Consider the following 26,905-nt stretch of genomic DNA (forward strand, 5'->3'; position numbering starts at 1 on the left):
GAGGTCTCTTCCAACCTAGAAATTCTGTGATTCTGTGATTCTGTGATTCATTCCAGGATCTCTCCAGAAAAGTTGGCTCCACACTCAAACATTCCTCCTCTTGGTATCTTGTAACCAGTTTCCCCTGGTTTTCTCTTTTTTCTTTTTTTTTCTTTTCTTTTTGTCTCTTTTTCCCTCCTTTCTTTCCTTTTTTCTTTCTCTCTCTCTCTCTTTTTTTTTTTTTTTTTTTTTTTTTTTTTTTTTGTTAGAAACAAAAAGGAGTTATCACAAATCTGGGGTAGGAGGTTTGAAGCCTTGGCCAGGCTGCCGTCGGCAGCGCCAGCAGACAGACTGGCGGGCTGAGGGGGGGGGTGGGGGGGCGGCCCGGAGGTGGGGGGTAGCGACAGCGGCAGAGCCGCTCGGTTCGGTGGACGCAGCGGAGCAAAGCAGAGAGGGAGGCTCGGGGCCGACCAGGGAGTGGCGAGGGGGCAGCAGCGGCGGAGCCGAGGGTGGAGGTCGGCACGCCTCTCCTCCCTCTCCTGTGGGTGGTGCAGGACATCCCCCCTGGGTGTCCTGGGGTGTTACTTCCGCAAGCGGCTCAGATCTCTGCTTTGACCTGGCCCCGCCAACTTCCGTCTTTTCCGTGCCCAATGGTGGGTCCGGCGGGACTTCCGCATGATTTAGAGGGGCATCCCCAGAGTTCTCGCCCGCAATGCGTGTTAAAAGTCAGCAACAGTTCTGCAAGGGCTGCCGCTCCTAGTGTTGACATCTGGGCCGCGGCGCAGGCAACCTCCTTCTCCGCCTCCATAGCCTTTAATGTCTCTAATACCATTCGTCACAACTCGCAGACAGTTTTCACTTCCTTTTCATCTTTTGAATACCCTGTTATAGTCCTTTCCCACATGATATTCCCGAACTCCCGCCATTCCGTAACAGGGAACAGCAAGGCAGTCTCTCTAAAATGTCCCCATCGTTGTCCCAACTTGATCAATTTGATCAGTTTCTTTCCGTTGTCTCGATACCTCTCTTAGAGAGGATTCCAGCGAGCAACAATGCACCAGCCTCCACTTCCATGGCTGTGCTTCCCCTGAGAGGTAGGGAGCGACCCTGACCCGTGTCTGCCAAGCAGCACCCTCTCAGCCGTTTATTTTCCCAGTCCCCTCCTCCTCTAGCTGCTTACCGCAGTCTCGGAGACTTAGTCGCACTGGACTGTCTGGTGCGTAACCATCCTCTGCTACCAGATGTTGTTGGAAAGGGAAACGGACCGGAGTAACGATGCAACCTCGATGCGAGTACAATCGTCCTCCTTTATTGCAGGTTCTCACAGAGTATATATAGGCAACTAACTACAGCATGCGCCGATAACAACTTATAATTGGTCTAGCTTCTCCATGCACTTGTCTCTAGCTTGTTTCCTCATTATCTCTAATACAAGGACGTGGGAAGCAGGGCAAAGCCACCTGCGAATTCTTTTCCCACAGTCTGGAACTGGTGCTTGGGGAGGTGGTGGCACCATCATCCCTGGAAGCGTCCAAGATCAGATGGGCAGAACCTTGGCTGGTCCAGCCTAGTGATGGCAATAGTGCTTTGAGGTGGAAACTGGATAAAATAACCTCCAGAGGCCCCTTCCAACAAAAGTGCCTATAATTTTATGATTCTTACTGAGCAGTTACATAGCTTTTAACAAAACTGGATTTGAGTCATAGCCTTCTGAGGCCAAATAATGTCCTTTTGACTTAACAGAGTCTTGGATACAGCACTAGGAACTGACACCAACTGTCTTAAATTATGTAATTTGTAGGCTATAGCTGAGCTGACAACATACTAATTAATCTTATAACAGCAGAGATAAAAACCTCCTGCTTCGATAATGCTTGGAAAATGAGAAAGCAGGATTTATTCTTCCTCAGTCTTTATTGCATTACCATGTGTATAATGCCTGTATATAGAACACAGAAAGGCTGCATAAGTAAACATTAAAAGGCAAGGACATTTCTGTGCCATTTCACATGCTCCAGCTGTATCTGTGGGTCATACCTTGAAGAAAATGAGATTGTGTTTTACTTCTCTTACAAGATCAAAAGTAAATCCAGATCTCGGTTTAAACCGAGGATTCCCCATCTGGCTTAGGATGTGTCTGATGTAACAAGCTCTTCTCCCCTTATCTGTATGTATTCTGAGAGCTGCCATCTGAGGTACAGCTGGTGGCCTTTGAACTTTGAGACAGGATTTGGTCTGTTTGCAGGAGAAGCTTTTCACTGATACAGCCTCTGTATGTTATGTGGTCATCCAATCATAGAATCATAGAATATCCCGAGTTGGAAGGGACCCATAAGGATCATCAAGTCCAACTCCTGCTACCGCACAGGTCTACCCAAAAGTTTAGACCATGTGACTAAGTGCACAGTCCAATCTCTTCTTAAATTCAGACAGTCTTGGTGAAGTGACTACTTCACTGGCGAGCCTGTTCCAGTGCGCAACCAACCTCTCGGTTAAGAACCTCCTCCTGATGTCTAGTCTAAACTTCCCCTGCCTCAGCTTCACCCCGTTCCCAAGGGCCCTATCACTGGTGTTTATGGAGAAAAGGTCTCCTGCCTCTCCACTCCCCCTCACGAGAAAGTTGTAGACCGCGATGAGGTCCCCCCTCAGCCTCCTCTTCTCCAGGCTGAACATGCCTAGTAACCTCAGCCACTCCTCATATGTCTTCCCCTCTAGGCCCTTCACCATCTTCGTTGCCCTCCTCTAGACACTCTCCAACAGCTGAATGTCCTTTTTGTACTGTGGTGCCCAGAACTGCACACAGTACTCCAGGTGAGGCCGCACCAGCGCAGAGTAGAGCAGGACAATCACTTTCCTCAACTGACTAGCAATGCTGTGCTTGATGCACCCCAGGATACGGTTGGCCCTCCTGGCTGCCAGGGCACACTGCTGGCTCATATTCAGCTTGCTGTCAACCACGACCCCCAGATCCCTCTCTGCGGGGCTGCTCTCCAGCGTCTCGTCGCCCAGTCTGTATGTATAGCCAGGGTTGCCCCATCCCAGGTGCAGGATCCGGCACTTGCTTTTGTTAAACTTCATGCGGTTGGTGATCACCCAGCTCTCCAACCTGTCCAAGGTAAATGACTTCTGGAAAGCCAAACTGTAACTCTGAATCTGATGAAGGAGTGAGAAGGATACTCTGGAGGATGCTTCAGCCCACTGGTTAAGAATACCCTCCTGCATGAATTGTCCAGAAAGAATTTACCCTAGGAGTTAAGATCAGAAGTACAATTTTTGGAGTGACAAATCCAATTCTGCGTTTTCTTTCTTTTTTTTTTTTCATTGTCTCTGATGGACTGGAAAGTTGAAAGCAATTGCAGAGAAAAAAATTATACCTAGAAATAAATACTGTTGATTCTATTCACAGTGGAGTATTGCTGTCCCTAGACAATATCAGCATATCAGGAAATGATATAACATGTTTAAATTGACTGTCAAGGATAAAAGGTCTTTTCTTCTCAATTGGTCGAACCAGGAGTAATCATGGAATACATAATGATCAAAGAGGGGAGATGGTTCATGACTTGTACCCTCTTTAGATAAGCTGGATAAAGTTCAGCATTATGTCAGTGAGCTGTTTGATCTAATCGTAAACAGACTCTAAAATCTCTCTGAAATCTGCTCCTTCCTACTGGTTGTCACTGCTCATAATGAAATAAAATGCTTCATGATTAATACCCGTCATCCCTCATTCAATGGGAAGGGCAGATCTGTCTCCTGTTGCTGTCATCTTCCATTCTCCTCTCATTTTCATTTCTATCACCTTTGTGTGCTAGGGCTGAATTTCACAAAATGTCACAGAAAAATCTACCGTTATACTAGATGGACTGCCAGATACATAAGCAAGTCTTACTCTCTTTTGTTTTTAGTCTTTCACTACATGTTTTTCAGATGAGCAGCAGGCAGAGCAGATAGACAGATAAAAAGTGGTGAGGTAGCACTAAGACACTTTGCCAGGGGAATTTTGATATTCTCAGCTAAAACCTCACAAGCCGCATAAATGACCACTGGTAAATTTAAAAGAGAGATAGAAGATAGAGAAAGGGGTGGAGATCAGGTGATATGTGAATTGGTGTGGCAGAATACCCTTAGAGGGTCAACATTTCAGACAAGTTCTCAGCAAGATAATGTGCAACATGCCCCAGGCTAGCATGAGACAACTGTGTACATGGTTGTAGCTTTCACTCAGCAACCTGACAGAAGTTCTCATGAAAAGAGGCAGTGATCCCAGGAAATGACACAAATCCCATTTCTTGTCTCTTGAAGCTCTGCAGCTTTTACCTCTTCTATATGCATTTAGGGATTATTTTTCATGGCTAGAGATAAATGGTTTCAAAACACTTTAAAAGAGAGAGTGAATTACTTTCATCCTCTTTGGACAAAGCTGATGGTGCCAACCCAAAACCCAGAGCCCAGAAGCTTTGACATTAGCCTGTTTGTCCACCCTATGTGGTCATTGAACCTGACCAAAAAGGAAAAGGCTCCTCAGCATGGTCTGGCAATACCTTATGATTAAGGCTTCTTCAGAGGAAGCAGTGAGCAGTCAAATCTAGACTTTGTGTCTAAACGTTTCATGTCCACTGCTCAGATGAGAACAAATCCCATAGAATAACATTGCTAAGATGAACAGACAGCCGAAATGACTGTTCCAGCACAGTAGGGTTAGATTATGCTTTTCTTAACATAGCTTCTAATTAATCAGATGTTTTCCATTGCTAAAAAATGAGCTTCATACTAGAAAAGTCATAAAATATCCACCATAGACATACCTCCAATATCACTGGTTTTAACCTGAATAGTGTACGTTGTGTCCTCCATCATCTGCTTGTCATTTATCATGGCTGGCATCTTGCACACAAGACTTCCCATGGCATTTTTCACCTTTGACAGCCATTCACCATAAGAAAATGTGGCCACTCCTTGATTAGTTGGGTTCTTCATGACTATCTGTGAAGAGCCAAAATAAAGGAAATAAACTACAGCTACAGTTTGAAGGAGAGCAAATATTAAATTTATAAAGTACACAGTGTGGTATAACATGGATAGAGCTTGGTCACAGTTTGAAAACCTGTACTGAGTTCTTCCAGGATAAACTGAGCTCTCTCTCATGGACAACATTTGCTGTGGTGACTTGTCCTGAGAAACAGTCTTCATAATATCGGACCTTTCCATGCCTGGGCTAAAGCATAAGAAGAAATTTGATCTGACCTAAGCTATGGGCAGAGCTCATCTCTATGAGAGTCAGACCTTTCCTGGATGTCTGTATGCTATTAACTCCAAAGAAGGAGGAACAGAGAGTTTTTAAAAACCTCATTAAGCTCTCCCTGAAGTACACAGTACCTTTCTTTCACCTGCCTCTTCTGTGCAAACACACAGCAATCATTGTAGACATATGCAAACCAACCCCAAACAAGTTAAGGAAATGCACAAGGAAAAATTAGGCCAGGAGAACTTAATGCTTTCACATGCTTTTCCCTCTGGGAAAAGGTGATAGAACAAACAACATGCAACAGATATTAGTCATACTGTCTCATGTGTCCCTGTCAGGAGTGGTGGTAAGAACAGAATAAGGACCTGTTTAGAAAAAGAAAGAGAGCTACTCCAGCAAATAGCAAATAAAATACCTGCCTTTCCATGTCTTGGTCAAACTGGGCTTCTGCAGAGCATCAGTCTAATGGGAAAAAGACATTGCACTTGCCTACAGCAAAACTATGGCAGTAACTTGTCACTAAACTGGGGGAGCTGGAGTGAAGGGAAGAGACAGGGATGGAAAGTACCATTTGTGTTACCATCACATTGTGTTACCAGAAACAGAGACCATACCTAAGTAAAGCAGTATATAAAGAAACAATATCTTGCAATGCACATCTCTGCAAAGGCCATGGAAAGACGTGTCAGTGAAGTGTGACATGATATTAGGAAGAGAAAAATCATGGAACTGTGGAGAGTTAAGTTAAAAGGGACATGTGGGGGTGTCTAGTCCCACCTCCTGCTCCAAGCAGGGCTAACTGAAAGGCCATGTCCAGCTGAGTTTTGAAAATTTTCAAGAACAGAGATTCCCCAGTACTCTGGACCCCATCCCAAGACTCCGCAAGTCTTGTTATGAAGACCTTCCTCCTTACATCTGATGAGGATTTTCCTTGCTGCAACTTGTGTCCCTTGACTCATGCCCTTTCACTGCTCACCTCTGAGAAGAGACTGAATTCTCTGTCTTTGTGCCCTCCTTTCAAGTAGCAGAAGTCTGCAATTGGATTCTCCCTTAGCCTTTTCTTCTTAAGGCTTAGAAGCCTGATCTACCTTAGCCTCTCCTAGCATGTCATAGGCTTCAGCCCTTGACTATCTTCATGACCTGCTATGTTCTCATATATCAGCCAAAGAAATTTATAAAGCTTAAGAGAAAATATACTTAAATTCTGTCCTCAAACTGCATGTGTCCCAGTCTATGGCCTTCTGCTGACCCCAACCAAGCTTTGCTAGAGCATTCAGCAGTTCCAAAGAAGAATATAGTTCCAGGTTATAGCAATCATTTTTTTAAGAGGGCAGAAGCTGCTCTGAAGCTAAAGCAGTGCTATGAGTGTGTTGTATGGTTCTGTGGGTAGGACACTCATCTGGGGTTTTCTCTCTGCCTGATGCTATGCAGGGTCCTGTCACACAGCACCTTCATCCCAGAGCGACAGGATATTTCACATTGTTGAAGCTTCCCCAGTTTTCTAAAAGGATGCTTGTTCACAACCAGTGACACTACTTCTGGTCAGAGAACTGCTCCGTGAGCCAAGAGATGTTGACTCAAATCCCTGCTTTGACCCAGGTGTCCACCTGGTCTCACCACCTCAGGTCTCCACCAGCCTAGCCGGTGCCCCTCTGCTGGGGTACAGAGCAGAAGGAGGTCTCTTCTCTCAAGGGTGCATGAACAATGACTTCATCATCTTGGGAGTCCAACCTGGAAACTTCTTTGTCTAAAATTTGAAAATTTAAATCATGAATAACCTCACATTGACTGAAAATGTTTTGTTGTTGTTGTTTCATCTGGGTGCATAAACTCTTTGCAGGAAAAAATTCAGCCAGCTCTACCTTTGCCCTGCTCAAGAATGACAGGGATGCTGTCAGTAGCAAAACATCCTGAGCAAAGCTTGCAGGGAAGCAGCAGGGGGTAGGAGCAGATTAGAGCTGCCAGCTGGAGCACCCTTGCAGCCCAAGAGATCAGACCTCTCACAAACAACCCGCCCAATGCTCCAGATGCCATCTAGGAAAAACTGTCTGGCTACTAAAACTGCCGGAGCAAAATTCTCTCCCCATCCTCAGCTGGGATGTGTGCCTTAGATGTGTTAGCACAGACAGAGAGCAGCCTCTTGTTCGGGGGGGGGGGGGTTGTGTCCACAGTGGAGCAGGCAGGCTGGAGCAAGAGATTTGTTTTGTGAGCTTTGTTGGCTCTGGGGAGATCACAGCAAGGGATGCAGAGGGAACAGGAGGCCTGTTGCAGGCTGGCTGCTAAATCCTGGCATGGTTACATTGCTACCTGACCTAGCACAGGTGTCCAGCCCCAGCACATCGCTCCTGATGGCCGGCGGTCAGGGAAGCCAGGAATCCCACTAAGGTGCTGTTGTCCAAGCCGGGGCAGGTAAACAGACGTTCAAGGCACCCCTCCCTCTCTCAGATGTCTCCCTGCTGACTAGAAGAGCCCTAAATAGTTTGGTAGAAAAGGCAAAAGCTGAATGTAGCTTTTCAGTGACTAAAAGGGCACAAAAATGAATCCCATCCTAGAAGGAGATGTTTGTGGGTGCTGCACATACATGCAGGCTGATGCAGGATTGTGATTTGGATCACAAGGGTCAAGAAACTCACCTCAGGGAGTTGAGCTGGGACTATGTTTGCTTTCTGTCTGTTCCTCAGAAGACTGAGCTGCTGCTTGGCAATGAAACTTCTGCTTTACATTTCATATAAACTATTTTTTAGGATACTTAAAACTGACTGTGGACATCCTGCATGCTTTTAAGCCTAAGTATTATCACTAATTATGCATGGATTTTAACCGTGCTGTAGAACACCTATAAAACATGAAAAGTGGGAGCAGTGTGCATGAATAAAATGCTGATAATTTGCTTTGTAGCTGAGCAAATATTGCAGCTGCCAGGAACTTTAAGCCAGCAACTTGAAATTAATAGCATGTTGTATGCTGTAACAGGAAGGTTTGACATGTCCATTCATTTGATTTACGTCTAGCCAGGCTTCTCCAAGCTGCAATAAAAAATATGCTCCCCAGGGGTTCACACCCTGCTAACACCAAAATAAGTAGGTCCTGGATTTCATCTTTAAAGACTCAACCACACTTTTTATGGTTCTTTGTGGCAAAGAACAACAATCAGCTTCAGCTATAATGAATTGTCTCAAATTGTCTTAAACTCTTTCATATAAAGGAAAAAGAACAGAATAAAGACAGAGTCCCACATTCAGGATTACTGGTAATGTTTGAATGCAATACAATTAGTGCTTCATTAAGACAGCTTCTTATCTGCCTGGCTTTGACAGCATGAAGTAACATTAAAATTCCAAGAGAACCAGCTCTGCAGAATTCAACAGTCTGACAGTTCCTGTTATTTCACTCGGAAAGCTCTCATCCCTTTTTATTCCTAGCTTTTCAATTCCCTGTCTAAGGCACTGGGCAGCAGGTGAAATCATCACATGGCCTGAGGAACTGGCTAGCCCAGGAGGAGCTTCCCAAGCATTGATTTTAATGTCCCCTAATTAGAAGTCACCTATTCTCTGATTTTTCAGAAACACTGAGCAGCGTTGTCATAGCTTGATGTGGCAGAATATGAAATTCAGCAATAGGTCAGAGGAAAATATCCAAACTTCATGTCTCTCCCAGCAGTGGTGAGATCAGAAACTTGCTCAGCTTTGGAGAGCTTTCATCACATCTTTCTGTGCATGCTCCAGCTCTTCAAAGTGCCGTGTTTGAGTGGAAGGGTTTTCTGTTTGCAAAGTGTAGCACCATATCTATAAAATGTCATACAAGGGTACATAAATATAAGTAGCAGTAGCAATAATAGCATTAATCAGTAGTATTTACTCTGGCCAGGCTCATCCCTCTCATAGATTAAGTTATGCATTTAAATCTTATTGCCACTTTTTGGTGCAATTGAAGTCTTGATATAAATGATAAATGGGGCAACAAATGGTTAATTACGGGGTTGATAGCTTAATCTAGCTTCTCATTTCACTGTTCTAGTTAGCATTAACTATGAACCATCTGTCTGAGAGTTTAGCACTACCTCCACAAGTATTTCATTATGCAGTTTTAATATGCACTTTTGACAGAAATGGACTTAAATCAGTTTTCATGTCACACCAAGCTACATAAGTTTTCAAGGCTGGAATACAAATCAGAGAACACAAATCCTTCCTCTCCTCCTCCAGAGCACTCCTGTCCCAACTCGCTGCCTGCGAATGCCAATGCTGTGTTTACCTTTGCAGGGAAGGTGGGAACAAAAGCTAATAAATAAAGTTCTCTACATATCACTGGAGCGAGGAGATCCTCTATTTCTCTAAGAAAAACAAACTACGGGTAGAGTTTTCAAAAGTTTCTCAAATCTTTTTCTCAAAGAGTTGCACAAGTGGTCCACCAGTTGCTTCTGTACAGCTATCAGAGGGCTATAAATCCATCAGCTGTGTCCAAATGAGAGTACGTTTTGCCCACATCTCTGGGAAAGCCTCACTTTGGGTGGGACAGTCCAGCAGGTTGAGGTGTTGGAACAGCTGGACAGAACTGGTGAGAGGAACATGGGATATGCTACCTGTCACTAGAGGTGCCATCCCTTGCCTTTGAACTATTGCTAATACATGACCGCAAGATCTGGAATGTCCCTGGGTGAATTAGCTTTATATGATTTCACTTTATATGAATACAATTTATAAAACTCAGGGGAAGGTACAAGGGAGCAGGCAAAGGGAGCTTGACTAAGATGATGGAATCAAATAAGAGAACAGATTAAGTTATTCCACAGACACAGAGAAAAAAATGTGTCTGTGGCATCTATTTGGAAGACATATGCTGAAGGTCTACTGCTTTGGAAAGCTGCACAAGAGTCACTATGACAAAAGTTAGAAGTGGTAATGCTCAAGTACAAGAAAGTGCTGTACCACAGCAAAGCTTTGTAGACTGCGGTAGGTGAACAGCAGTTCATCGCTGCACTGGAAAACTGGTGGCCACCTAGGACCAGTGTTTAGGAACTTATTTATGGGAAAATGAAAGACAGTTTCAGAGAAGCCAAAAGAATAAAGGAGCCAATTAAAAAAAAATGTACTATTGTTTCTGGCCATGGGTTAAGTCATTGGGTTTTTACCTATTCTTATAAAAAAGTTAAGCTACAGCAATCCAGCAGGATTTTTACTCCAGAAAGAGTATGTTAAATAAACGTGGTAGAGATGCTTTCCTCCCTTAATGACTTCTGATTGTGTAGAATTGGCACGTTACTCTATCTCTATCTTAGAAATACAATTATAGGGCCTATAACAAGGAAACTACATTTTACTACCCAAACATAACTGCTGTTTACATGGAACTGGTGGTGGGTAGAGAAGATAAAGGCAAGCACAAGCACAGAGCTTTTTTGCAAGATAGGACGCTAGGGAAAAATACAATCAACAAAAGCAGTCGAAGCCATTTTGCATGCTGTATTCAAAACTCAGGAAGAAAATGACACTTTGCTTTTATGAACAGGAAAAGAAAGAAATTGGCCTGCATGTTAGAAGAAGAGAAGAAGAGAAAGGGAGAGATATGATACTTTGCCTGAAATGATGGATTATCTGGATATTTCCCACCCAGTCCAGACCTGCCTGGCAGAGGGGTAACCACTCTCCCATGGGGTCAGAGCAGGGCAGGGGACTGCAGAGCTGGGGATAAAACACCAGGACCAGAAAATAGTTCAGGTGCCTGGTGGCAAGCCAAGGCTCTTTTGCAGGGAAGGAGTGTCTCAGCAAAGCCTGCAATACAGTTGTACAGCCCTGCTTTTGCCCTTGCTCCCCTTTTTTTTGGGCTGAAGTCCTGCAGGAAAAAAACATGAGACAATGAATGGAAAAAGGGAGGAAATGAATAAAAGCAAGTCTTTTGCTGTTTTTCTCCTGTTTCTCAAGCACGGAGAGGCTTCACAAGGAGGTGTGGGAACTGCTTATCCATAGCAATCAGCAGAAAGAAGGAAAAGGGAAAAGCAGCTAACATATGCTTCTTGAAGAAGATATTATACTGGCCAGGACTGCAGCTACCCTACCTCTCTCTTAATGTTAATGATGCCAAGAAGAAACCCTTGAAACCCTTGCTCCACTGCCCATTTTGCCTGAGGCTCAATATTACTCTGTTCAGAGCAAGTGTGCCTACCAGTTTGCTCCCAGGTACTCTGGCAGACCTGCTGCAGCCTCAGAGATGGGAATATAGCCCTTGCAGGGTAGAAGGGCAGCCAAGTTTGTGGGTCTGCCAAGCACCAACATGTCACTCTGCTTCTGAGGTTCCTTCTTTGCACAAATCTCTCCGAGTCAGTGAGTTACAAGGTGGGACCTGAGTCTTCTGAGAGATTTGGAGAGAGCTCTGCAAACTGTGGGCACTGACATAATACAGATAATCCATAATGGTGCTGTCTCATTCTTGGCAATGTATTCAGCTTCCTACAGCTGTGCAGGGCCAGGGATATGAAGAAAAAAATATTTCTTTACCAACCTCTGCTCAGATTACACCCTGCAGCATGAATGTGATTATCCTCACACCATTATCTGAGCCTGCATGGCTGCAGATGTTAGCAACAAGGATTGGCTTGAGCTTCTCAGTTTTCATCCAGGCATTGTTTTCCCTCCTCTTCTGGAGGCTTTTGGATAAGGCCTTTTGGTCCCAGTCCATTTCTAGTTATTAAGGGTTATTGTTTGCTCTTTGAACCCCCCCCCCCTCCATTTTTTGTCTCTCTGTGGTACTGGATACCAAGACAGCCTTTCACCAAGAGAAAGAGAATGTGCTTTTGTGCTTGGATTGAATTGATTACCATTTCTATGTCAGAAAAAGGTGTGACCCTTCCAACTTGAATTATCCCATGATCCTGTGATCAGTTTTCATTACTATCACTGTTTCCTACAAAGCTTCATTGAAACCTCTCACTCCACTCCTTTCCACGCTGAGCAACTCCAAGCTAAACAGTCTGTTATTAAAAAAAAGCCATCATTTATCTTCAGTGAATGTCCTGTTTACAGTTCATAAGACTGATACTCATCTGTTACTTCCAAGAAGTCACTATATGAGATGGAAACAATTGCTAAAGTAACAAACTGTGTGACCCAGGAGCACATTTCTGTCCCAAATTTATATGAACATGACCAGAAGCCTGAAAAAAAAATGAGAATGGAAGAAGTACCAAGATGAGCTGTCTGGCACCTTACCTTTTCCAGGACACTGAAGCATTTATCTGAGGGATTTAATTTAGCTTTCCTGCCATGTCTACATTTATAGATATTTATATCGCCCAGAGGTCTTGGCAATAATAGTAATGTAGCTAAAATTGCCTTAAATCTGTAACAGGTTAGACAGACAGTTCTTTGTAATGCACTAAACTGCTGTGAGTGAGTTGGCGCTGGATGGCCCCAGTGAAGAGGAAGAGCCTTTGCAGCAGCTCTCGCCCAGCCTTCGCATAAAGGCTGGTAAGATTTCCATGCAGAACAGGGAAGCCTCTGTTGTTAACAGCTGGATGAAGACACGTGGAAGTGGTGTGCAAATCAGTAATATGGGCACATGCATGTCCTCTGCACAGGATACTAAAGAGATGATGAGAGCTCTGTATTCTTGGTGTCTGAGGTGTGATAAAGAGCCCCTTTAGCTAGTGGAGATGTGCCAGTACATCCCCAAAGATATTAACATATCAATAGCTGTTTTTTACATGTCCTTCTTCTTTATATGACCCCAATGAATTTCCATCATCTTTTACAGAACTTCTTCTGGCAGAAGACAGCCCAGGCAACTAACACCCCACAAACTGTGTGGCTATCCTTTACTGTGTCTTCATATCCTTATAGTAGAGTTTATCCATCCCACACAGATAAACAAATGGGAAGTTTTTGATAGGCCATATAGTTATGCATATTGCTTGCCTGGCCACAGAGAGCAAAACTGAGATCCCTCTTTTGAGGGCTTGAAGCTGCCTCAGTCCCTTTTGAGATGTGAACTCTCTTTGCTTTTAAATGTGAATATTCACAGTCAATTTTCCCACTGACCAGAACTGAATGTTGGCCTTAAAACACTGGCAGACAGACCAGTGTAGGATTGCCTGGGGTCTTGGAAGGGGGATGCCTCTGATACTGGGACACGCTGATAGCCCAGGTGCGTTGTCCACACGTGGGATGTCTCTGCGGTGGGGAGCAGAGCCCAGAGCTCTGGCTGCCTGTGTGACTCAGCCACGCTTCTCACTGAGGTTTTCCATCAGTAGCACCTCTGCTACATTTCTCTCAGAGCAAACAAGGCTGGTGCTTGTTACCAACTAAACACACAAAGGATTCAAGCCTAGCTGAACATGCTTGCCCAGACACCCACTCTGCTGTGACAGCAGCAAGTAAAACATCCCCTCGGCAAACACCTCTATGCAGGGAGCCTTGTCTTTAATTACCCAGCCCACACATGGTACCCAAAGCTGCAGTGGAGGAACTGCATCACCCTGAGCTGGGAGGAGAGTCCAGCATCACCTCCACAAGCTGAGCTGGAATCGTGTGGCCAAATGCTCCAGCCCTCCTGACACTCTGTAGGTGCTTTGCTGAGAACATCAAAATCAGAGGTCATCAGCTAATTAAATTAAAGCATGATGAAGTCTGTCTCTAAAAGATGGTTAGTGCCATGCTCATTCTTCAGCATGCCAAAACTTTCTGTACTGAGGAAGGTGTTCGGAATGGGAAAACTTCAGGAAATGAATTGGTAGCATGCAGGTTTTTTTGGCTTGCAGAACTGCTGGCGTCAAACTAGGGTTACAGCATTTGTTAGCTCTTTCTGCTGCAGAAAACATGAGATTTCACCTTTTTAGAAAAATCAGAGCATGCAGTGCAGCACTCCATGCAGTTCACACCCTGTTTTCATCTCTCTGCACAGTAAGGCCACATCTGCCCAGACAGATATCGTCACGTTCCCCTTTCATGCTAGCTGCAGACAAGCCAGTCCCAGTTCCCAAACTGGGCAGCTGATGTAGCATGGCACAGAGCCCAAACTAAGAAGCCTCACTTCTCAGCAGGGCCTGGAGCTTACTAGCTCAGCTCTGGCAACCCTCACACAGCTTCAGGTCCCAAGCTGGCTCAGCAGACAGGAAGAGCAGACAGAGCAGAGCCAGGACCTTCCCAAGGCAGGTATGTGCATGTTGGTTTGTCTTTCTTTCATTATGCAGTTACATTCCCATCACAGCCATTAAATAATGTTTAAATTAAATCACTTGTTTCCCACAAGAGACACATTCTGCAAAAATTGTACCTGTGGTTTTCATGCAATGTCCAGAGTTCCTCTTGGAGTTGAAGGGGGACTTCACCATTCGTATTTTTGTTAGCAATTCTTATCTCTTAAAGCTATTGAGGAACAGGTTAGACAAAATTCTTACAAATGACACCAGATTATTTCCCTAGCTATACAGTGCACGCCTTTCCTCCACTCTGCTAAATACATTACAATAGCACTTTAAAAGATCCCAGTTCAAGATCAATAAAATCAATGAGTTTCAGTGGGAGCATGATCAAGCCCCAGAAGTTTCTCACCTTGACACCAGAATCTGTTATCAATCCACTTCTAAGCAACAAAAATGTCAGTTACTGTACCTGATTTTTTTTCCAGCTGTATCTCCTCAGCATTCCCATTGGATCCAAAGACAGTGATGAAAATCCTGGCATCTGTACCACCGCTTTCGATGTCTCCAGTCACAACTGTAAGTAACTTCATAGAGGATCTAGGGAGGATTTGAAATGATCTGATCTCTTTCAAACAGCTGTCCTTAACCCACACAAAAGCCTGGGCAAAAGGCTAGACAGACTATGTGGGAGATCTGCTTCTTTGTAAGAAATAGTCACAAAATGGATTCTTGGGTTTTCTCCATACTAATGCTTTCTGAGGCAAACTGAGGGAATGAAACTTTCTACAGGACCATCACCTTTGCATAATCTAGGACTTTGGGGGCAGATTTTCTCTAAGATTTTTTCACTAAAATGAGAAAATGCTTGTGGCATGATGAGGACCTCCACAGGGGTCACAACCTTTGTGTAAGCATGTGGGTCTCCAGCACTCTGCTACTGGCTTCTCCTCCCACACCTCCAGACCTCTAATCAGCAGCAAACTCTCACCATTAAAAAACAAAACCAAAACCAAAACAAACAAACAAACAAAAAAACCCACCTCCTAAAACCACATTTGCTTCTTTGGCTGCAAAAGTGTTTCCCCCAAGTTCTTGGTGTCCATCTGGGTAACATTGAATTCAACACCATTAACAGGTTAAACACTTTGTACGGCAGAAAAATGCAGCTACCCTATTTCCCAATGGGATGCACAGCACTGCATCTGGGAACACATCAGTGTTCTCAGATGTCACACTTGAAAGGTATGCCAATTTGTGAAAAGCTGCTTGGCATCATTTTCACCTTATGAGCCTAACTTTATTCTTTTCTCCTGGCATGTGAATAATAAGATTCAGAATAAAATATTTCAAAAGCATGCAAATCCCAGTGACTGTCAGTGGCATTAAGACTTCTGGGCCACTTAGATTCTTTCGAGCCTGTGCCTATGGTAACAAGACCTCCAGATTTAAGAGGTGGAGGATTTAAGAAAAAGCCCCAATAAAACTTTTCAAACAGTGAGCTGTTATGCAGATTTTATTGACCTGAACTGTAGCTGCCAGATAAATCAACAGTGCAAAGGAATAATGCCATGGAAAAATAATTTTTCATGTTTGTTCAAACACTGAGCAACTTGTCCATCAAATATTCATCCACACTTTTAAAATCATAGTAGAGCATTATATTTGCTATAAGTAGGAGAAGAAAAACTCTTTAAACTATTTTTAAAGTACATTAAAGATTTTTAAGGACTGTGATGGATACTATTTTCTTCATGTTTGGGAGGCCAAATAACTCAATTTAAAACAACGAGTGAATATCAAGCCAAGAAGAAAATTAAATTGAAATGGGTACTGTTGTGGTTTAACCCGGCTGGCAGCTAAACACCACACAGCCGTTCGCTCACCCTCCCCCCTCCCTCTCTGGGATGGGGGAGAGAAACTAGTAAAACTGAAGCCTGTGGGTTGAGATAGAGACAGTTTATTAGGACAGAAAATAAAATAATTAAAATAATAATAATAATATTTACAAAACAAGTGATGCACAATGCAATTGCTCACCACCCACTGACCAATGCCCAGCCTATCCCCAAGCAGCTGCCCCCCACTGTTGGAAAGGGAGACGGTCCTGGAGTAACGATGCAACCTTGATGCGAGTATAATCGTCCTCCTTTATTGCATGTTCTAACAGAGTATATATAGGCAACTAACTACAGCACGCGCCGACAACAACTTATCATTGGTCTAGCTTCTCCGTGCACACGTCTCTAGCTTGTTTCCTCATTATCTCTAATTCAAGGACATGGGAAACAGCACAAAGCCACCTGCGAATTCCTTTCCCACAATTCCCCTTTTTTATTTTCAACCAACCAAATGCTTTCTATATATTTTTCTATCAAGCACTGCAAACATTGCAATAAACAACAGGGTGAAAAATCACATGCAAAATTACAATTGTAAAGTAGCGCGCCTACTAGAATCTACATCAGTCAACAAGTCACTAAGCACTAGGAATGGTGCCTCACAGCGATTCTGCTTCTCACTCCCACAGCACAATCACACACTCACGCAAAGAGGCCTTTTGCACTTCTCATTCATACCACAAGAAAATATCACTTAAAATAATTTGTCCGCGGCTTCAGGAGGTCCTTGTCTACTCCCGTGGTGAGCGGCTGAGAGTGGAGACCCCTCCGAGGAAAATGCTCGGGGTGCACCTAGGGGTGTCTGTTCCACAGTCGATCCCACAGCCGAGCAGAGCTGCTCCTGGCACAAGGAATGACGCTATTATAGTTTCGTATGATTACACCAAAGAGATGCATTGTGATAAGGAGCGAGTGTGAAACCCAGGCACTCTCAACAAGCATGTTCGAAAAGGCTCTGTTGCCGAAGCAAGCGATAAGCAAAAGCAGACAGCCCTGTCTTATTTGCCCAGGTGACCCACATATTCTCTCTAGGCTCAATGTGATGGAGGGCCATCATTATCGGGATTACTATCCCCAGAACCAGGATTCTGATCATCTTGGTTGCCGGACTGATCCCAACGATCCAGCACAGGCTTCACTGCTCAGCTAGGCACCCACACTGGTCTGTGATCTGTGGAGACACACATATAGCCTCGACCATTAAAAATAACCAAAACAGGCCCTTCCCAGATCCCGGTGGCTGGATCTCTGTACATCACTTTAAATTGTGGTAAAGTCATTGTTCTATTAAACTTGAGATTCTGGTGGTGTATCATCACTGGCAGTTCTTCTCGATCACCCATCAGGCACAGATAATTAAAGGTGAAAAGTACTTGATACAATCTTTGCTGTGCCTCAGTTTTTACTCCTTTTTGCTTGTTTAAATAGTCTTTTAAGACTTGATGAGTACACTCTATGAGCCCTTGCCCTGTCGGTGAGTGTGGAATCCCTGTTGCATGCTTGACACCCCATTTTAGAATAAATGTCCTGACTTTCTGACTAACATATGCAGGCCCATTATCTGTCTTAATCTGCTCAGGGACTCCTAACACTGCGAAGCAAGCAAGTAGATGCTTACACACATGATGCGCTTTTTCAACCGGCAATGTGGTCGCCCATATCATTTTTGGAAAGGTATCCACTGTTATATGCACATATGTTAGCCTGCCAAATTCTGGGACATGCGTGACATCCATTTGCCACAACTCTAGTGCCTTTAATCCTTTTGGGTTAACTCCTTGTCCTATTCCTGGCCCATGGTTCCCACATTTTGGACAGGCCTGAACTATAGATCGAGCTTTGTTTTCTGTCAACTCAAATTGCCTCCTTAGGCCTTTGGCATTCTGGTGGAAGGTATCATGACTTTGTCTAGCCTGTTGAAATTTGTCCATCGGGGGTGCATGGCACACTGAACTGACCAGGCTGTCAGCCAGCTGATTACCCTGCCCAAAACTGATATTCCACTGATGACTTTGCACATGTATAACACAACAGGCCTTATTTCGCTGCGAGAGCGTGGACCTTAATTGAATGAATAGCCTCCCTAGACAGGGGTTAGTTGTCTCCCTAAGCAGGGCATCTTCTAGGCGCGGCACTACTCCAGCAACATATAATGAATCTGTCACAACATTCAGGGAATTATTCAGCCAGTTATTTAGGGCCCAAACCACCACAGTCAATTCTAGTGTTTGTAGAGAGTCTTGATCCTGTCCTTCTATAATATGCTTACACCACTGCCATAGCCTTCTCTTTGGCTGCTGTGAGTGCACTTTCCCCCCGTAACTCCACAAAGCTTCCTGTATGGGGGTTGCATTTTGCAGCCACCACTCTAAATCGACTGCGTTAACAGGTATACTAATATCATCGGGCTCTTGTCCACTCATTTCTACAATTCTTGCTCTGCCTTTCCTTACCAACTCTCCCACTTCTTCTGGCCATGTTTGAATACTAGTTTTTGGTTGTACACTTAGAAATACCCGCTCTAAAATTCTAAATACATCCCCATCCCCATCACATTTGTTAACGTCACAGATAGAGGAGAAGGAGGAAGATTCCCCCTTTTTGTTTTGCCATTGGCAAATGACTGCATAAGGTGAGTCCTCAGCACTGCACAATAATAGAGAGATAAGCAGTTCCAAGATGCGTCGACTCATCCACGCTCCTTGTAGCTTCTGTATAATTCGTTGCAACGCAGTCTGTTGTGCTGCGAACAAAGTAATCGCATCAGCTGGATGGTGTCCTTGCAGAAGTGCAGTCAGAGGCGCAATGTCCGTATTGGAGATACCAACACAATTGTGCACCCATTGGATGTCTCCTAACAACGTTGGCACATCAGTTAATGTCCGTAATTTGGTCGCTAGCTCTGTCTTCTGCGGGCGAATCTTTGCATCTGCTATAGACCACCCAAGATATTTCCACGGGGCTGTGCGTTGCACCTTCTCAGGGGCAATTACAAGTCCTTTATTAGATAGAGTGTCAACTACCTGTTTCAATGAGTCCTTCGTAAATGGCTCTTGCTGACAGCAGAGAATATCATCCATATAATGGCAAATAATTGTACTAGACCATTGTTTCCTTAGAGGCTGCAGCGCCCAATCCACGTATAATTGACACAAGGCAGGTGAGTTTTTCATGCCTTGCGGCAAGACTACCCATTCATAGCGATCGGCAGGTGCCGCTTTATTAATCGCGGGTACGGAGAAGGCAAATCTCTCTGTATCTTGAGGATGCAAAGGGATAGTAAAGAAACAGTCCTTTAGGTCCACAATAAGTATGTGCCATCCATAGGGCAACATAGCCGGAGAAGGCATTCCAGGCTGCAGGGCTCCCATAGATTGCATCTGTTCATTTACCTTTCGCAGATCATGCAGGAGGCGCCATTTCCCACTCTTTTTCAGGATTACAAAAATAGGAGTATTCCATGGACTAACAGAAGGTTTAATGTGTCCGGCCGCAAGCTGTTCAGCCACCAATTGTTTTGCTATCTGCAGTCGCTCTTCTGTCATGGGCCACTGGTCAACCCACACAGGCTCATCGGTGATCCATATTAACTGTGGGTTGGGCGACTGCTCCCCAGTGCCCATTACTAAAAAGGGTTCGTAGTCAGAATGGCTCCAATCTAAGGACATCTCGGCCAATCAAGGCTTCCAATGTCCCAGGCAGTGGCATCACGTAGACCTTAAGATTCACTAGTTGTCCCTCCGGGAATCGTAGTTGGACCGGATACCAGCTCATATAAAGAGTGGAATGGCCTCCAATCCCTGCAATCGATGAGATTGGCAATTCCACAGGCCAACGCGCTGACCACACGGACTTACTTAAAATGGTGACGTCGGCCCTGGTGTCTATCATGGCGACGATCCATTCTGACTCTTTACCTTGGGAAATGGTGAGACCCAGCGTGGGTCGCATATCCAAGCTGGTAGTAAAGCACACTGCAGGTCCAGTGGATCACAGAATCACAGAATCACAGACTAGTCTAGGTTGGAAGAGACCTCCAAGATCACCGAGTCCAACCTCTGACCTAACGCTAACAAATCTTCCGCTAAACCATATTCCTAAGCTCTATATCTAAACATCTTTTAAAGACCTCCAGGGATGGTGACTCCACCACTTCCCTGGGCAGCCTATTCCAGTGACTAACAACCCGTTCAGTAAAGAAGTTCTTCCTAATATCCAACCTAAACCTCCCCTGGCGCAACTTTAGCCCATTCCCCCTCGTCCTGTCACCAGGCACGTGGGAGAATAGACCAACCCCCACCTCGCTACAGCCTCCTTTCAGGTACCTGTAGAGTGCAATAAAGTCGCCCCTGAGCCTCCCCTTCTCCAGGCTAAATAGTCCCAGCTCCCTCAGCCGCTCCTCGTAAGACTTGTTCTCCAGACCCTTCACCAGCTTCGTAGCCCTTCTCTGGACTCACTCAAGCACCTCCATGTCCTTCTTGTAGCGAGGGGCCCAAAACTGAACACAGTACTCGAGGTGCGGCCTCACCAGAGCTGAGTACAGGGGGACAATCACTTCCCTGGACCTGCTGGCCATGCTGTTTCTTATGCAAGCCAGGATGCTGCTGGCCTTCTTGGCCACCTGAGCACACTGCTGGGTCATATTCAGCCGACTATCAACCAATACTCCCAGGTCCTTCTCTGACAGGCAGCTTTCTAACCACTCATCTCCCAGCCTGTAGCTCTGTTTGGGGTTGTTGTGCCCCAGGTGCAGGACCCGGCACTTGGCCTTGTTGAACTTCATACCATTGGCCTCGGCCCATCGGTCCAGCCTATCCAGATCTTCCTGCAAAGCCTTCCTACCCTCGAGCAGATCGACACACGTACCTAACTTGGTGTCGTCTGCAAACTTGCTGAGGGCGCACTCGATCCCCTCGTCCAGATCATCGATGAAGATGTTAAAGAGGACTGGTCCCAGTACCGAGCCCTTGGGGACTCCACTAGTGACCGGCCTCCAACTGGATTTGACTCCATTCACCACAACTCTCTGGGCCTGGCCATCCAGCCAGCTCTTAACCATACGAAGTGTACGCCAGTCCAAGCCATGAGCAGCCAGTTTCCTGTGAGAATGCTGTGGGGATCGGTGTCAAATGCCTTACTGAAATCAAGGTAGACCACGTCCTCATCCACTAAGCGTGTCACCTTGTCATAGAAGGAGATCAGGTTCATCAAGCAGGACCTGCCCTTCATAAACCCATGCTGACTAGGCCTGATCGCCTGCTTGCCCTGCATCTGCCGCATGATGACAGCCAAGATAATCTGCTCCATGAGCTTCCCTGGCACTGATGTTAAACTAACAGGCCTAGAGTTCCCCGGGTCTACCCTCCGGCCCTTCTTGGAGATGGGCATCACGTTTGCTAGCCGCCAGTCAAGTGGGACCTCCCCCGATAGCCAGGACTGCCGATAAATGATGGAAAGCGGCTTGGCCAGCTCTTCCGCCAGTTCTCTCAGTACCCTCGGGTGGATCCCATCCGGCCCGATCGACTTGCGTACATCCAAATGCTGTAGCAAGTCGCCAACCATTTCCTCGTGGATTGTGAGGGCCACATTCTGCTCCCCATCCCCTTCCACCAGCTCAGGTTACTGGGCGTCCAGAGAACAACTGGTTTTGCTGTTAAAGACTGAGGCAAAGAAGGCATTAAGCACCTCAGCTTTTTCCTCATCTCTGGTTACTAAGTTTCCCCTCGCATCCAGTAAAGGGTGGAGATTCTCATTAGTCCTCCTTTTGGTATTGATATAAAAACATTTTTTGTTGTCTTTAACAGCAGTGGCCAGATTGAGCTCCAGATGAGCTTTGGCCTTTCTGATTTTGTCCCTGCACTGCCTCGCAGCATCCTTGTAGTCCCCCTGAGTGTCCTGCCCTCTTTTCCAAAGATTATAAACCCTCTTTTTACTCCTAAGCTCGAGCCACAGCTCTCTGCTCAGCCAGGCCGGTCTTCTTCCGCGCTGGCTCGTCTTTGGGCACGTGGGGACAGACTGCTCCTGAGCCATTAAGATTTCTTTCTTGAAGAGCGCCCAGCCCTCCTGGGCTCCTCTGTCTTTCAGAACCGCCTCCCAAGGGACTCTGCCAACCAGTGTCTTGAACAGCTCAAAGTCAACCCTCTGGAAGTCCAAGACAGCGGTTTTACTGGTCCCCTTCCTGACTTCCCCAAGTATCGAGAACTCTACCATTTTGTGGTCACTCTGCCCAAGACAGCCCCCGACCAGCACGTCTCCCACCAGTCCTTCTCTGTTAGTGAACAGAAGGTCTAGCGGGGCACCTCCCCTGGTAGGCTCGCCAACCAGCTGCGTCAGGAAGTTATCTTCCACGCTCTCCAGAAACCTCCTGGACTGCTTTCTCTGGGCTGTGTTGTGTTTCCAGATTATGTCTGGGAAGTTAAAGTCCCCCACAAGAACAAACACTGATGATTTCGCAACTTCTGCCAGCTGCCTGTAGAACTCCTCATCCGTCCCCTATAACAGACCCCCACCAGGATGCTTCCCTTGTTGGCCTTTCCGCTGATCCTAACCCATAGCAACTCCACCTTGTCATTCCCAGCCTCAAGTTCGATGACATCAAAGCACTCTCTAATATAGAGAGCCACTCCACCACCCCTTCCGTGCTGCCTGTCCCTTCTGAAGAGACTATAGCCAGACATTGCAGCACTCCAGTCATGAGAGTGGTCCCACCACATTTCCGTGATGGCAACCAAGTCACAGCCTGCCTGCTGCGCAATGGCTTCCAGCTCCTCCTGCTTGTTGCCCATGCTGTGTGCATTAGTGTAGATGCACTTCAGCTGGGCCTTAGCCTTCTCCCCCAGCCTTGCCACTGTTCCCCCAGCACACCTCCAACAAGCTTTGTTTCATCCCCGCCCCCCTTCTTACCTAGTTTAAAGCCCTCTTAATGAGCCCTGCCAGCTCCTGGGCCAGTATCCGTTTTCCCCTTGCGGACAGTTGGGATCCAAAACCCATGTCTCCACGAACTATTGTCGAGCCACGAGGTCACCTGGGTCACCTATGGGATTATCCAGGGCAACTATTTGGGCTATTCGACTGCCCTTTGGAATGAACAAAGGTGGACAAACGGTGTAGGCCATGATGTATATGCGCCCAGTGTAGTCGGCGTCAATAACGCCAGGGAGTACGATTAGTCCCTTGACTCCAGCGGAGGAGCAGCCTTAAAGGAGTCCTCCTACCTTGCTGTCCTGGTGAATCAAAGGCCCTACTGCATTGCTAGGATTTTTTTGGACATTGGTATCAATAAGGGTGACATCTACTGTGGTTTCCACATCAATTCCGAGGCTCCCCCTGGTTGCTGGCCAGTGTTGTTCCAGAAAACCTGGCCTTCACCTGGAGAGGTGATTCGCTGTGCACGAGAGGTGATTTGTGCCTGCACGCGGCCCCTCTGCACGCTCTTCCTCCAGTTTCCCGCACAGACCTCTGTCGCGTGTGTATTCCTTTGGCATTTTTCACACCACACAGCGGTACGGCAATTGCGCTTACTATGTCTGGGCTCCCCACATCTAAAACAATTTCCTCGGAAGGGTCCCCCTGGGGGGGCCGTTGGTTTCCATTGGATAGCAGCTGCCAAGGGTTGTACTATTTCCCAAACCGCCCTTTGGACTGCAACAGCTACCGCATGGTTGTGCTTTTGGGCCTCTGCTGCGATCTGCGAATGTGCCTCAGCTGGAAGGACTCGGATACTCGGACAGCACTGCTAGCTACCTGGAAGGTTTCCAGCAGCTCTGAAGGTATTTATCGTGGACTCGTGGCTGGTGGCAGAGTGTGAGTGGTCGAACAACTCCAGCATCGTTCCCTCCTTGCCATCACGGCGTGCGCCGGGTTCGAACAGCTCGGCTAACCCCTCAGCCCACGTCGTGGGAATAGCAGGGCTCCACACATCCCTGCCATTAACATCTGACTTTCTCTGTGCCTCATGCCCAACCCTGTCCGTTTGCCGAGCTCTCCGATGAACCTCTGTGGACACCCTTCATCGATTCCCATTTTGGAAGCCCGTACTGTCATCTTTCTGCTCTTTCAACTCTTGTTAACATTTCTTCCACCCCAGCCCCTTTCGGCAGACTAGCTAAGATCTGCTTTGTGGCTTTGTTGGCGTTGTCAAAAGCCAATATTTTAAACATTTGTTGTTTATTTTCATCACCTAAGTCAGGGTGATTCATCACAGCTTCCCATAGTCTATCAATAAAGTTTGTATATTTTTCGGTGGCTCCTTGCGTCACCGTCCCAAATGAGGGAATTGAGGAACCAGGCAAACTAAGGAAAGCATCTAGCGCAAGCTGTGCGGAACGTTGTAACATGACAGCAGGGAAGGTCAATAGTACCTCCAAGCTGGCAAAGCATCCCTCTCCCAGGAGCATGCCTGCAGTTACCCCATATAACGGGTCACCCAACTGCCGCCTCCCAACATCTTGGGCGGCTCGTTGTGCCCACGAGGATCCCCATAACAGAAATTGTGTCGGTGTGAGCAATAGTCTCATTAGGTTCCGACAGTCATGGGGACACATCAAATCGGCAGAAAATATCCAGCTAACAATCTGTCGAGTAGCTTCAGTTTTTACTCCATAATTAGAAATAGTGGTTCGCGCTTGTTGCAAAATCTTCCAATCACGCGGCTCCCACTTTGCCGCGTTGTTCTCGTGTACCACAGGACAAGCTATGCTAGCGGCTGCACTCCATTGTCCTTCCAGGATAGCGTCCCTTATGACCCCGCTCCATCGCGTGGGTCTAACTAGTGCTGGTGGGCCAGCGGGGGGAAATGGAGGAGTGGTTTCCTTCTCGCTCAACAGGGAAGGATCAGCTACTGATGCCTTCTCCTTTAACCGCAGGTCCTGATCCCCAAGGCGCTGCAAGACATCTTGTAACAACTTTCCCGTATTTTTGGGGGGAGGTTCTGTATGGTCATCACTAGGTGGAGTTGCCGGAGCAGAGGAATCAGCAAGGGCGGGCACAGAGGCGGACCCGAGGGTGGAGGTCGACACGCCTCTCCCCCCTGCCTGTGGGCAGTGCAGGACATCCCCCCTGGATGTCCTGGAGTGTTATGCAGGCGGCTCAGATCTCTGCTTTGGCCTGGCCCCACCACTTCCGCCTTTTCCGCGCTCGATGGTAGGTCCGGCGGGACTTCTGCATAGTGTGGGGGCGGCCCGTTACCCGGCCCGTCACTGACAGTACGCAATAGGAGTTTGGAGACCGTCGAGCAAGGAACCCCGGTCATTCCTTTAACCGCAGGGAGCCCAAAGATACGCACAAGAGTCTCGGATTTTCTTTCAGAGTCCCTGGATTTTGTGGGGGCCGGCGCCGGGGTTAGCATTTGGGCAGCGGCACAGGATACCTCCCTTTCGGCCTTCATGGCTTTTAACGTCTCTAGTACTGTACGCCACAACTCACGGACAGTCTTCACCTCCTTTTCATCTTTTGAATCCCCCGTTATAGTCCTTTCCCACATGGTATTCCCAAATTCTCGCCATTCTGTAACAGAGAACAGCAAGGCAGTCTCTCTAAAATGTCCCCATCGTTGTCCCAACTTGATCAATTTGATCAGTTTCTTTCCCGTTGTCTCGATACCTCTCTTAGAGAGTATCCCAGAAAGCAACGATGCTGCAGCCTCCACTTCCATGGCTGCACTTCCTCTGAGAGGCAGGGAGCGACCCCGACCCGTGTCTGCCAAGCAGCACTCCTCTCAGCTGTTAATTTTCCCAATCCCCTCCTCTAGCTGCTTATCGCAGTCTCAGAGACCTCGGTCGAGCTGAACTATCTGGCGAGAAACCATCCTCTGCTACCAGATGTTGGAAAGGGAGACGGTCCTGGAGTAACGATGCAACCTCGATGCAAGTATAATCGTCCTCCTTTATTGCATGTTCTAAGAGAGTATATATAGGCAACTAACTACAGCACGTGCCGACAACAACTGGTCTAGCTTCTCCGTGCACTCGTCTCTTGCTTGTTTCCTCATTATCTCTAATTCAAGGACATGGGAAACAGCACAAAGCCACCTGCGAATTCCTTTCCCACACCCCACCCCGGCTAGCCACCCCTATATATTGTTTATCATGATGTCAGATGGTATGGAATACCCCTTTGGCCAGTTTGGGTCAGCTGTCCTGGGTCTGTCCCCTCCCAGCTCTTGCTGCACCCCTAGCCTGCCCGCTGGTGTTAGGGTTAAGAAACATATCTTGGTGATGGGATGGGAGATTCATAGCCAAATATTATCACGTGTATAGTAAAGGAAAGCATAAATAAATGATAAAAGAATAGAGCAGAGACAAGACGAGCCTCGAGAGATAGAACAGGAAAAACTTGAGCCTTGATAAGAAGTTAAGATGGATGAGGTGGGTTACGACTGAAGCCAAGAACTAATTAAAGTCAAGAACTGAAAAAGAGCATGCGCCAAGAAGAAGAGGTGAAAAGTTTAACCCTGAGGATGACGCCTTACTTCATCTGGATGACCCTCGGGACGACCACCAGAGAGCACCATGCATGTGTGAATGGGAGGAGAGATAATTAGCATACAAAGCGAGGCTGATGTTGTAAATATTCACAGAATCACAGAATCACAGAATAGTCTAGGTTGGAAGAGACCTCAAGATCATCAAGTCCAACCTCTGACCT

The 26,905-nt window shown here is 46.4% G+C and overlaps 1 pseudogene; it reads right to left on the reverse strand.

Moving 5' to 3' along the window:
• Positions 1-26,905, reverse strand: part of LOC118159714 — an 85,776-nt pseudogene that overhangs the window by 31,589 nt on the left and 27,282 nt on the right.

This window comes from Oxyura jamaicensis, unplaced genomic scaffold (assembly GCF_011077185.1).
Source record: "Oxyura jamaicensis isolate SHBP4307 breed ruddy duck unplaced genomic scaffold, BPBGC_Ojam_1.0 oxyUn_random_OJ71775, whole genome shotgun sequence".
NCBI classification, from domain to species: Eukaryota; Metazoa; Chordata; class Aves; order Anseriformes; family Anatidae; genus Oxyura; species Oxyura jamaicensis.